The sequence below is a fragment of the Patella vulgata genome, chromosome 5, assembly GCF_932274485.2.
Source record: "Patella vulgata chromosome 5, xgPatVulg1.2, whole genome shotgun sequence".
Classification (NCBI taxonomy): domain Eukaryota; kingdom Metazoa; phylum Mollusca; class Gastropoda; family Patellidae; genus Patella; species Patella vulgata.
In genome coordinates this window covers 23,309,896-23,321,840 of record NC_065883.2, presented here as the reverse complement: position 1 = coordinate 23,321,840, position 11,945 = coordinate 23,309,896, and the positions used below count along the sequence as shown (strand labels likewise).

The following is an 11,945-nucleotide window of genomic DNA, read 5'->3' as shown; positions in this document are numbered from 1 at the left end:
GGCCAATTCAAAATAATTTTATAAAATTAATTGTCATTATTTTGTATATTTGTTTTACATACTTTAAGAGTAAAATGTTTTGAGATTTATTTAATATTTGGTATTGGAGAGTTGTCTGTCCCTAACCTTCAGCCATTTTTCGGAGTGAAAGCACACAGGACTTAGTCTTAAAAAGTAGAAGGCAAAATGGCTGGTAAAGCGAAAATGATGACGGGATTGACCTTTGCAAGTCTTAAACAGCACAACTCTGTAAGTTATCGAAAACCTTTAATAGAGAATCTGTCATCTATTGATTAATACAACGTCCTTTTTTTTTTTAATTTGTAGTCGTAGACGTAAACACATACACTCAGCTGACGTTTCAGACCCCACTGCCGGTCACCTATCCATTCCATCATTCTCAATATTCTCATCTCGGGGATACTCGATTGTCATTGCGTGACACGGAATTCAGTCCTGTCACAGTTCTGCCTAGTTCAGCTCAGAACGTAGTTGTCATTATAATTACTCGCCGTTCAGTATTTACGCCGGTGATGAGGTGAACCGCAGGTGAGGTGTAATTTTGTCGTCGCGAGTCATGCCACGTATACGCCAGTTTGATTTGCGTATTGACTTTTCTTCCTCGTCGGATTGTCGATTGGTACGAAACTGCGGCTTCAAATGTGGTTACACCTCGTTTTCGAATTTTCACTCTAGCTGCTCCGACTCCGAGTGCGAAGAAAGCTAAACGTCAAAAGATTGAAAGTAGAAAACAACACGATTTTGGGACGGATATTAGAATAGCATAGAGTAAATAATATATTGATTTGAAAATATATATACATGCAGGGCTTGCCACGAGACGCGAGCAACTGCTCGCGCTCGCGCTGTGCTCGCGTAAATCTACATTTACGCGAGCGGTTCATTGCTCGCGCAAAATTTTAAGAAACCCTGTAAAAATAATCAAAATATTGACAAGGTTATTGCCGAAACTAACCCAACAATGTCAATAACGTCATAAATTCGTCTGTCAAACTGAGATTCACCCAGCTGCACGCGGCATTTCCTCCTGAAATTTGATTGGCTAATAAAGTTACTCGCAACTTGTGTTACTAAAAATACACTTTAGACCTGAACGTCATGACTGGTTTTCCTACGAACACCAGTAACAAACTTGTGATAATCGAGTCTAAAGTTAAGAATGTTTACATCCGGCATTTGGCATTCACGCTAAATGAACACGTTTCAAACTAATATTTATCGGTATTTCCTATTTTATCAGAACTTTGGTTTTTATTCCATTGTGCAGTCGTATAATTTTCAATCTAAGCGTAATAATGGCCAAAGGCAACCTGATTGCCCTATCCACATTTATTTCGTGGGGTGAAGAAATCCATACGGAAATTGGTTTTAATAAAGAAGAGTACGTATGACTGTCAAAAACAGAAAGCGATGGTCACACATGTTTACTGCAAACTTTGTGCCAGGAATAGCAATTTTCTTATGATTTTAAATTGAAACAATGTTACAAAATGTGTGCTCACACAAACAACATTTTGCGTGAGCAATTTTTATTGCTCGCCTTGCTCCCCAAACCTAAATTTGCGTGAGCAGTCATCTGCTCGCCATCAATTTATTCGTGGCCAGCCCTGTACATGTATTCAGCTTTAATTCTGCGCGTTTTCAATGAAATCAGTAGGTGCTTCAGGAGCCAAAATATGAAGTGTGAAAAATTTTTGATCCTGTTTCAAAGTGTCTGCCATGTAAGAAAGTTAGTGGAATTTTACCGCTCACGACTGCGCACGATTGCCTCAATTTTCATTCATTGTTCTTCAGATTAAAGGGGCGTTAATTAATTAGGCATAACTTCATTAATATAGGGCTTATCAAGCTCATTTTGGTGTAATTGTAAAGCCCTATCCAGAAATAACAGAATTAAAGCCATACAGGATAGTTGAAGTTTTTGTCGTCGTCCCTACTTTCAGGAACTGCCCTATTGAATCCTTGTCGAAAAACCTTTGAACACCAGTCAATTTTACTGGGCAACTTTTTACTGCTAAACGGTCGCGTTTCAGTCCCAGTGAATGCCTGGTATGACGGTCTATGAGATGAGTGAAATTACGAGAGGTTAAGTATTAAGAGATCAAGGTATTTACCATGTGATAACCGAAAACTAAAGTAGAAAATTCGAGAGATGAGTGAAGTTACGAGAGACATTAAATGAGACTGTTAGAGGATATCTGACAATTCCAAAAAACATATTTGAATGTTCTTATTAAGATACATGTAAGAGAAAACGAGAAAAATAGAAATAGCCGTACATTCCCTTGTTTATATTTATTCTAATTCTATACTTAATAAAAACATGGTAATGCACAGATTTTTACTATTTTTTTTAGTTTTTTCTTAACTAGTACTGGCAGTCAATTCTTTTTATAAATTGTCAGATACATGTATCCTCTCACAGTCTCATATATCAACTTTTCGTCTTGGATGGAATTATCAGTTACCATATATTAGCCTGTGTACCTGTTATCGCTTGTTACTTCAGTCAGTTATATAGAAGGATAACTTGTGTTTTCCTTTTGCTTTCGCAACTTCAGTTTCTTGAAATCTTTGTTATGCATCCAAATGTATAGTAGCAATGATCTTGGTGTTAAAATTATATTTGGAACATATTTAACCAGTTCTATCACATATGTAATAATGTCTGACACCCATATTGTCCTTTAATAGGATTATTAGGTTGAACTGTGTATAAATACCATGTATTTTATTGCTTTAAAATATCTTTTCAGTTGATTCCTTTGTTTTTCTTTACTGGCATTGGATTTGCTGGAGCAATGGGCTACTTATTTCGATTAGCTTCTAGATGCCCAGATGTGAGGTACAATTTCCTTTTTTTGAAGGTCATCATGTGCAGAATTAAGAATCTCCCTTTAAAATATAATAGAGGAATTGGGGATTCTGTTCAGTAGTTTATTATAGATCTATACCTGCCCCCTTTTGAAAGACACACATTGGCATGCACGTTAAAGATCCCTTGGCAGTTGGAATTCGATATAAGAGTAGGCCGTAGTGCCGCTGTCCGGGCAAAATTTCCCTCATAGCACACTGTATGGCGTATGCCCGTCTTCATTAGCCCAGGTTAGGAGCAGAACAGTAGGACGTTAAACTCCATTTCATTTCATTTCATTTATTGAAATGCATGTAATATTTTGGCATCCCGCATTGGTACCAGTATATGTATAAAGAACTTTAAATTTTCTCATCCTTAAAACCAAATAAACAACAAATTTGCTTATTTGTATATGTTTTGTTGTCTGCCAAGTGCAAACCTAGTTGAGATACAGATCTACTTGTCTTTGCTGGTTTTATACTATTTATAGGCTCTTAATCTGAGGGAGGTTGGATAGTCGAATGGTTAGCAGATGAGTGCTGTATCATAAGGTCTGTCCCCGAGTCAACTGGCATGGCTTCGATTACCCTGTTGTACTGACAAGGAGTGGGGTCGTCTGTCAAACCTCGTGGGTTTTCTCTGGGCCCTCCGGATTCCTCCCACTGCTAAAGACCCCTACACCCAAGTGAATTATTGAAATAAAATTGAACCATGGATATGTTAGTCCCGAAATGACCTAATTTGTGTCAAGTGGAGGTGTAATAAAGTTATAGCTCTTACTTTTCTGTGAATTAAAATCATTCTACATATATTAATATTGTTGTAATCTTTACAGTTGGAACAAAACCTCAAACCCATTACCATGGCAACAGTGGAAGCCAACCGATCAGTACAAGGTAAGAATAAAGCTATTGTGGAACCACTACAAAAGTTTCTTCTCAGGTTGCCAGAGCAGGATCCAGTGTCTTATTGATAATCTCATTAAATATTTAAGCACATGCATATAAACCAAACACCCAAATGTAGAGAAATAGCATCAATGGCTTGTCTGAAAATAATTCTTTTGTTCGTATGTATAACTGGTGTGATATTTGCAAAGATCACATACCACCACTATAACTTGGGCAAGTACAGGGAATAGCCACGGACTGAAAGTTAGTATTTCTGCAAAGAAATACCAGAGAGCTTCAGATAGGGATAGGAAAATCACTTTAAAGAGTTTTTCAAATAGACTTATTCCATGGGATTCAATAAAACTATAAATTTAAAAACATTGAACTAGTGAGAATATAAAATATGGAAACAAGATATATATTGAGGTACATGCATTATAATGCTAGGGCATGTATCATCTACCCAGATATACACAATAAACCATTACTTTCATGATTTCTAGAAAGTTTTATTTATAATCTTTGGATCCTGTACTCTCTTTAAATAAAACATTCTTTTCTTTTTATTTTAGTTTTATTCACCATCAAGAGACTACTCCAAGGAAAGATTCCCAGCTGAACGACCCCAAATTGACTAAATAATCTTACTGACAGTATAGTTAATACCGGTATTTAAAATTAAGAATGGATATGAATGAAGAAATAAACTAAATTTTATGATTAATTGACCATTAAAAATACTTTTGAAAGCATTTAATATTCTCTTTTGACCTTTATCAGTTAATGGTGCTTTTTTGGTTTTTTGTTTAGTTTTACAATTTGAGATATTTGAGTTCTGACTCATCCCCAAGCGCACAAATCTTGGTTTCTCAATTTACAATATTTTGGGTATTTTTCTTTTTTCTTGTCCATCTATACAGAATAGATTATATAAATTATGGTTTGTAAATATTCAGCTACCTGTATCTAGAATAAATGTGTTTTACTGATTGTGTTTGTTTAATAAACCCTCACATTTATTGAATGATAATTGTGGTTATATATTGGGGTCACTCTCGTAGGTCTGTCTGTCCCCCACTTGTAAATACAGTGAGATGAAGCAACTTTTTTTTTTACAGATTCCAAATAATTCCTTTCAGAATTATTGCTCCAATTACATATTCTGCACTGGAAGAATATGGAACGCTGGATTTCAATAGTGTCTGTTTTCGCATGAACACAGATCTCCATGCTTCAAACCAAATATGAGGGATGTGCACCAAAATCAAGTTTCATGTAAATCAAATAAAAATTGTAGCCTCTGGAAGGTGTACAAACTTTGTACATATTTCGCATTTTGGGTAAAATACAGGGGCCATAACATTTTTCAAGTTTAACCTTGGCATATGTATTACATGCATTGCCACTTTTTGTGTAAGGGCGGGGGGGGGGGGGAGGGAATTACAGTCCGATTTCCACAAAAATCGAATTCATCCCATAAAAATTCGACAAGCTAATTGTGCGATTTTTGTGTAATCAGACGCAATAGTCTAGCTAGGGTGAGATATGTGCCAAAATTGAACCTATCCGAGATCTTTAGGATATAAACATATATTTTAAGTTTAATCAAATTCATAAGAATTCTGACCAGTAGAGCCCTAATGCGGAGTTTATTTGGCTACTATAATTTGAAAATTCGTTATAAACGTTCTATTGCTTGCTTCAGATTTACGCAGATTTATGTGTTGAACCATGGTTTGTTTCTCTTATACAGTTATTACTTTGTTTTGAACACATATTGTAATGAAATGGCACCAGATCCATTATTATTGCCGCCTAGAAGGGGTTAATATTAACGAAATAAATCCGGCTATAAAGAGATAACGGCAACCTGTTTGTACCGTTCAGTAAGTTTATGACATCCATCATGGTGCTTTAGTTATAGAATCAGTTTACAAGAACCTAACCCTAGCGAAACATAGGTCCACCACGCACACGGAGGCATTTAAAACCTGGCACAGTCAAGATAACTCAATGATCGAGCTTAAAACATACACGTCATAAGATAACGCATATTCTGGAACGTGGGCATTTATGTCCGCATGATTGAGGTCATAAATTTACCGAACGTTAAAGACCGGGTGCCGGGTACCTCCTTTGCATTTGACCCAAACGCCCTCGTTGTCACTAATGTCAGTAACTTCAAAATTATTAAATGTTTCTGAAAGCGTCCCGTCAGATCATCGTGTTTCTAGATACAACGCGAGAGTCGCCGTTAAGCCAGAACGACGAAAAAGGCGACGATGACGGCAGTATATGCTTCCATAAAATATATACTGTACGTATAAAAATTGAATCGAAAACACATAAGCTTAAATATGTATAAATTCCACGAGCTGGGGGTGAGCATTCGATTAAATTAAAGGCTAAATACCACTCTTGTTGTAACTGAATAATATGTCCCAATCTTTATTCTGGTCAACAAACTGACTATTTTAGAATATTTCAATTAATTGATGATACAAATTTCATCTTAACACACCTTATTTAAAAATTTTGAAAAATTCAACATAATGGTTTGAAACGTCTAACGTAAACCTTTTCAAATGAAACTTCGATTTAAAAATATTTTCGAACCCGCTGGACAAGTAAAACAGGATGTAATGGATAATTTACACAACAGGTAGGACACTTAAACATCTAGTACTTAGATAGAGATATTATTTATTTTCTGGAGCTTTTAAGCCCACAAGAGTGTTATTGTCCCTTTAAATCTCTTGGAATTGAAAGAGTAATGATTAATATGTTTCACTTTTTCACAATGGACGTTACTTTCCCGCACCCCTATCGTCGGTCGTTGGCAGTATTTTATTTTGATTTTACGCCGTTATCTTTATTGGTTTTAGATCATTATAAAAAATATAATGCTCATATTCAGATTCTGTATCCACAGAAAATGATATTTCTCTTGTCTTTAAACCCCATTTTATTTCATTTCATATCTGTCTTGTTTATTGTGTCTCTTTTAGCTCTATTTGTGAACATTTTTCTAGCAGGAAACCTTTCCTGTTGTATAAGTGCTATGTTCACGTATATCCCGGCATCTTTGCCCCAACAAAGGCATTCCGCCCTCTACGACAAATATCAATTAACAATCTGTTGAGAGCAGGGCTGAGAGCAAGTTAAAATTTCGTTTAACTGGTTTTAAAACGCGTCAAATTTTAAAGTTGACGAGTTAATATGAGTTAATTATATGGAAGCTCCTAAAACATGGTCATTTTCGTAGCCAACCTATTTCAGACAGTAAAAAGACATTCTAGATCATTATTTAATAGGAACCGTCATTTTTATGCAGGAATACTATTGCATCGGTTGTATCCTCCAGAAGAGACGCCTGCCTTTGCTCGTAGAGAAGTCCATATGACGAGAATAAACGTTCAGATAATGCAGAAGCCGCTCATGCAGCTTAACAAAGTACAACGATCACATCGAGTCTTACCACCATCATACTTCTTTAAGTGGTCTCAAATCCAGGCTTTAGGTGGCATTTTGACGGGAAAACGTTTAAAAACAAATAGAATTTGGTGCCTTCGATCAAGATCCTTGATTCCGAATGGAAGACTGGAGATCAATTTTCATCGACCGGAGACGCACAATCCGGCAGACGTAACTAAAGCGGCAGCGGCACTGTGATCTCTGAATATTTTGCATGAATTAAGCCCCTTCATGGGTCTGTATAATGATTTTCCAGTCGAATTTGCATATACGTCACAGACTGTTAACGCGTTAATTATTTTGTATTAATGAGTTAATCTCATTTATACGTTAACCAGTTAAGAGTCTAAACAGAATAAGAAAATAATTCACAATTTGCCATAGGAATATTTATTGAAAAGATAACATTAAATATTTACAAATGCATGGCACTATAGATTTATAAAAATAATATAATATAAGCTTTCAAAAATAGTAAATCGGTACAATGTTTACATACAGTATCTTAATAGCTTTTAAAATAACAATTTACAATTTTATAACATACATGATTGTACTTGACAATTATATAAAAATTGAAAAAAATAAATAAAAGGGTTAACACAAGTCTGCGCAGTCCAATGGACATTAATTTTATTGTTTATTTGTTAAAATATAATTTGAATGAACAGCATGAATGAGCTATTGTTGAGATATTTAATCAAGCTTGGGTCTCTCGGGTGGAAATCTTTCCTTGGAGTAATCTCTTATTGGTGAATAAAACTGAAAAGAAAATCAATTCTATATGAACATAAACACAGACGACAAATCCAGCGGTAAACGTAATACAAAATGAAGTAAACGGACCCGGAGGTTTGCCGTAAGCGTCCACGGAGTTGACAATTACAGTCTTCACTCAAATTAACAGTAAGGATGGCAGCTTAAATATTCTAGCGGCGTAGCGCACAATCTGCCATAATTCTCGACACATATTCGTCATATTATCATCACCGTTTGTATTAAAATAAGAAATTGTATAAAAAATTAGTGAAGAGTGGACCGGTTGTGGCAAGACGGGTGACATCAGTCGTATGGAACCATTTCTATAAGCGAGGCAATCTGAAATACGAAAACGGGAGTATTCCCCAAACAGGGCATTCTACTGCATGTCATCACCAGCTGTGTGTCCGTGAACAAGAAATCCTAATGTTAGTATAGTGAAGAAATCGTCCATAAAACGGAAGGTACCGGTAATCGATAGATTGGTTGAAGATTCGTGTGGTATAAACTAACTAGCACGGTCATTATCATTTATACCTACCTTGTACTGATCTGTAGGCTTGTACCGCTGCCAGTGTTCTTTAGGGGTTTTAATGGTTGGATTCGACCAGCTGTAAATAAATCATTATAACAACATTAGATTATCTCTCTATGTAGTCCCACATGAATCAGTTCGAAGGGCCCGGTACAGATAATCTGACATTCCCGGCGGAGCCAAAGTGTTTATTCACAAACTCATCTAATAACTATTATAAGCACTTTTGTGCTGAAAGAATCTTTAGTGTCATTTCGTTGGATAGTGGCTCTGCAATGGATAAACCACCCACTCCTTGGAAACAAAGTTGTCAAATACATGTATTGCTTTACCACCACGCGACCTCGGGTTTTGTCCCACCCGAAAGACGAGACGCTAGTATCCCCGTCTTGCATTACTGACAAGGGCAACCCCTCTGGAAAACTTAAGAGGAACTTTCTCGGCCAACAGTAAATCTTCTGCAAGAACCGATAGGAAAGCAAACATGGACAGGATAAACCAGCAAGCGACAGTTTTCATCAGCTCTTCCTTGAAGTGTCAAATTTGACAATGAACCCATCCCACGTTTATGGTGCTATTGCGTGTAGCACATGCAGCTCAGTGGTTCTGTTGGAGCGATAAGCTCTTCATCTGTGAACATACTCTCAAAGCATGTCAAGTGTTCATGACTATTTATCATATCACAACCTGCATAGGTATTTGCATTTCAATATCCCCTACTTTTTTTGAAGAGTATATATACGCCCACTTTTGCCGCAATTTCAAGGGTGGCCTCCAAGAATCATACAGATGGACAACTATAAAATTTAATACTAGCTAAACAGAATAATATTGACAATAGAAAAAAGAAATATATAAACCTTTGACCTGTACATCGCATTCAAGAACTAGCAAAATAATCTCTGTGAATTTGGGGCAAAAATCTGAAAATCATTATGACGGGGGCAATAACTCTGCAGCAATGTGTTGCATTTACAAGGTTTCGGACACAAAAGTTGCATGCTCTTCTATTTAGATACTTCAGTGTTCGAAGTGTCATGGTCCATGGATATGGAATGACCTTGAGAATAATAATATTACTAACAATATATTAGTCCGAATCTTCTAGCCTCTGAAAACAATTTAACCCGGAAACAGTCATAAGGTTTGGACTAAATAGGATAGACATACATACCTCATAATAAAAAAAGTTCCGAACTTACCCAACTTCTGGGCATCTTGTAGCTAAGCGGCCTAGATAATACATGGCACCGCTAAATCCCATGACAGTAACACCAAATAATGGCACCAACTGAAGGCAAAATATTGAATACTTATTAATTGCGAACTGTATAGCCCATGGCAAAGTAAACATAGACAATAGTTCCTATTATGGGAAATATGTTAACTTGATTACTTGAGTTGATTATTCGGTCCACACGCCGAATTATTAATTATTATTAATAAAATGAAATGAAATGAAATGGGGTTTAACTTCCTACTTTTCTGCATCGACTCCGATCGACTGGGATACTGAAAATGAAGACGGGTGTCATGCAGTGTGGTATGATGAGGAAACTTTAGCCCGGACAGCGGCACTACGGCCTACTCTCATATCGAATTCCAACTGTCGGAGGTTTTCTGCGGACACGCCAGTATGTACACTGTACACCGGACTTCGGGTTTTCGTCTCATCCGAACGACTAGGCACTATCCTTGTCGTACGTTATAATATCATGGCATATAGATAAGAAAACATTAGTATCCCGGCCTGAAATCTAAACTCTATATTTGGTACTTAGGCCTATAGGCCTAGCTTTGAATTCAGGCTATGGTTTTATATTTTCAATTTTGTACCTTAGCTTTGATATTTAATTACCCGAGAGGCTAATATTTAGAAACTTGACACCAATGTAGGCATACCAAGGCTTAAAAGGCTAAACATTCGCCATAAACTGGAAAACGTCAGTCGCATTTCAAATGTCACCATGATGTTCAAGGGCAAAAACTTCATGCTAAGTCATAAATTTACAGTTTCAATAAAATTTTATGCTGAAGTCATTAAAATTTACATAGATAGAATACTTAGATTAAATCTATAATCACCATTCATGGATAAATCACAGTTTACTGTGTGGGCACAATAGAAATTGTTTGCCCTGAATGTAACTAGCTTTTAGAGAGGTGAGGCTACTTACCGCATAGTGTGCCTTTAGACTTTTAAGCGTAAAACCCGGCATAGCTTTCATTTTGGATTGTCTTCCTTTTCTCTAAGAGTCTCTGTGTTGGTGTTGTCAAGGAATCCGCAATTTTGCGGATAACGTCATAGTAACCTCGGGACATATTATCGCCCTTGCGGCCCTCTAATGATTTGGCGTGCACACAACTGTTACCGTCAACATAATTTGAATATTTGCTTGAAAATTTGCATTATCTATATATTTTTACAGGTGTAGGGGTACATAATAATAATTACACATTTTTTTATTTGCCCGATGTTTTTTTTGGCAACCAACTGAATTGTTTTTATTTTTTTAGATTGCGCAAATTTTAGGTGTATCTCGCCATTTACTTATTGAATCTTGTGTGGCAGTAATTTACCAATGTTCCCAGCAATCTAATATATAATTTAAAATGCACAATAGAATACAACATCGGTGTCTGAATTCAAAGGAATGAAAATTAACATGTTGCCTAGTCTAAGCCCGTTTTTGCGCTTTTAAAAAATAAACATCAAAGGGGTACATTATTTATTTTTATAATTTACAAACTAATTTTAAAAATTTACGAACTAATCTTAATAATTTGCAAACTAATTTTAATAATTTACAAACTATTTTAATAATTTACAAACTAATTTCAAACATTTATATAATTAATCATATTTTTAAATCCAGTGTTACATAATTAAATGCCATTTTGTCAAAAACGGGAAGGCTACAGATAGCTCCAATAAAATCCTTAATTTTTGTGCGAGAGCAACAAAACATTCTAATCATAATTCAATTACATTTTTAAATAAATATATAAATTCAGACGCATAAATGGATCAATCTTAGTGTCACAATTTGCCGGTGTTTATTTTAAACAGAAAATGAGGAACACGAAACGTTGACATAGCTAAAATGGATGAAAATCAAAACGTTTCAGTTGAATTAGAAATCCGCTGTTTTAAAAAAAAATCTAATCTCTACCCAAAACTAATCGAGACAGGTAGACGGCGTGCAGTGTGATATGATGAGGGACATTTTCGCCCACTCTCGTCGAATTCCAGACCTCAGGGGACAGTGGTTATTGTATGGTATTTTGTCCCATCCGAACGACTAAACTCTGTTCCTTGTCAAGTCATTCACAACTTACAATCTGAAATCAAGTTAGAAAATATCTAACTGCTTTCTATTCTCCTGGAGATGGAAGCTGATTTATG

General features: G+C 35.9%; 2 long non-coding RNA genes across 2 annotated transcripts; one reads left to right on the top strand and one right to left on the bottom strand.

Moving 5' to 3' along the window:
• Positions 1-90: 90 nt before the first annotated feature.
• Positions 91-4,761, top strand: LOC130013052 (uncharacterized). Its single transcript, XR_008788341.1, has 4 exons — positions 91-249; positions 2,778-2,866; positions 3,714-3,774; positions 4,344-4,761. It is a non-coding gene; the product is annotated as an uncharacterized LOC130013052 (long non-coding RNA).
• Positions 4,762-7,939: 3,178 nt separating this feature from the next.
• On the bottom strand, positions 7,940-10,818 carry LOC126821310 (uncharacterized). The gene is made up of 4 exons (XR_007680398.2): positions 10,717-10,818; positions 9,742-9,830; positions 8,546-8,615; positions 7,940-8,007 (listed from the first exon to the last, which is right to left on the bottom strand). It is a non-coding gene; the product is annotated as an uncharacterized LOC126821310 (long non-coding RNA).
• Positions 10,819-11,945: the final 1,127 nt, after the last annotated feature.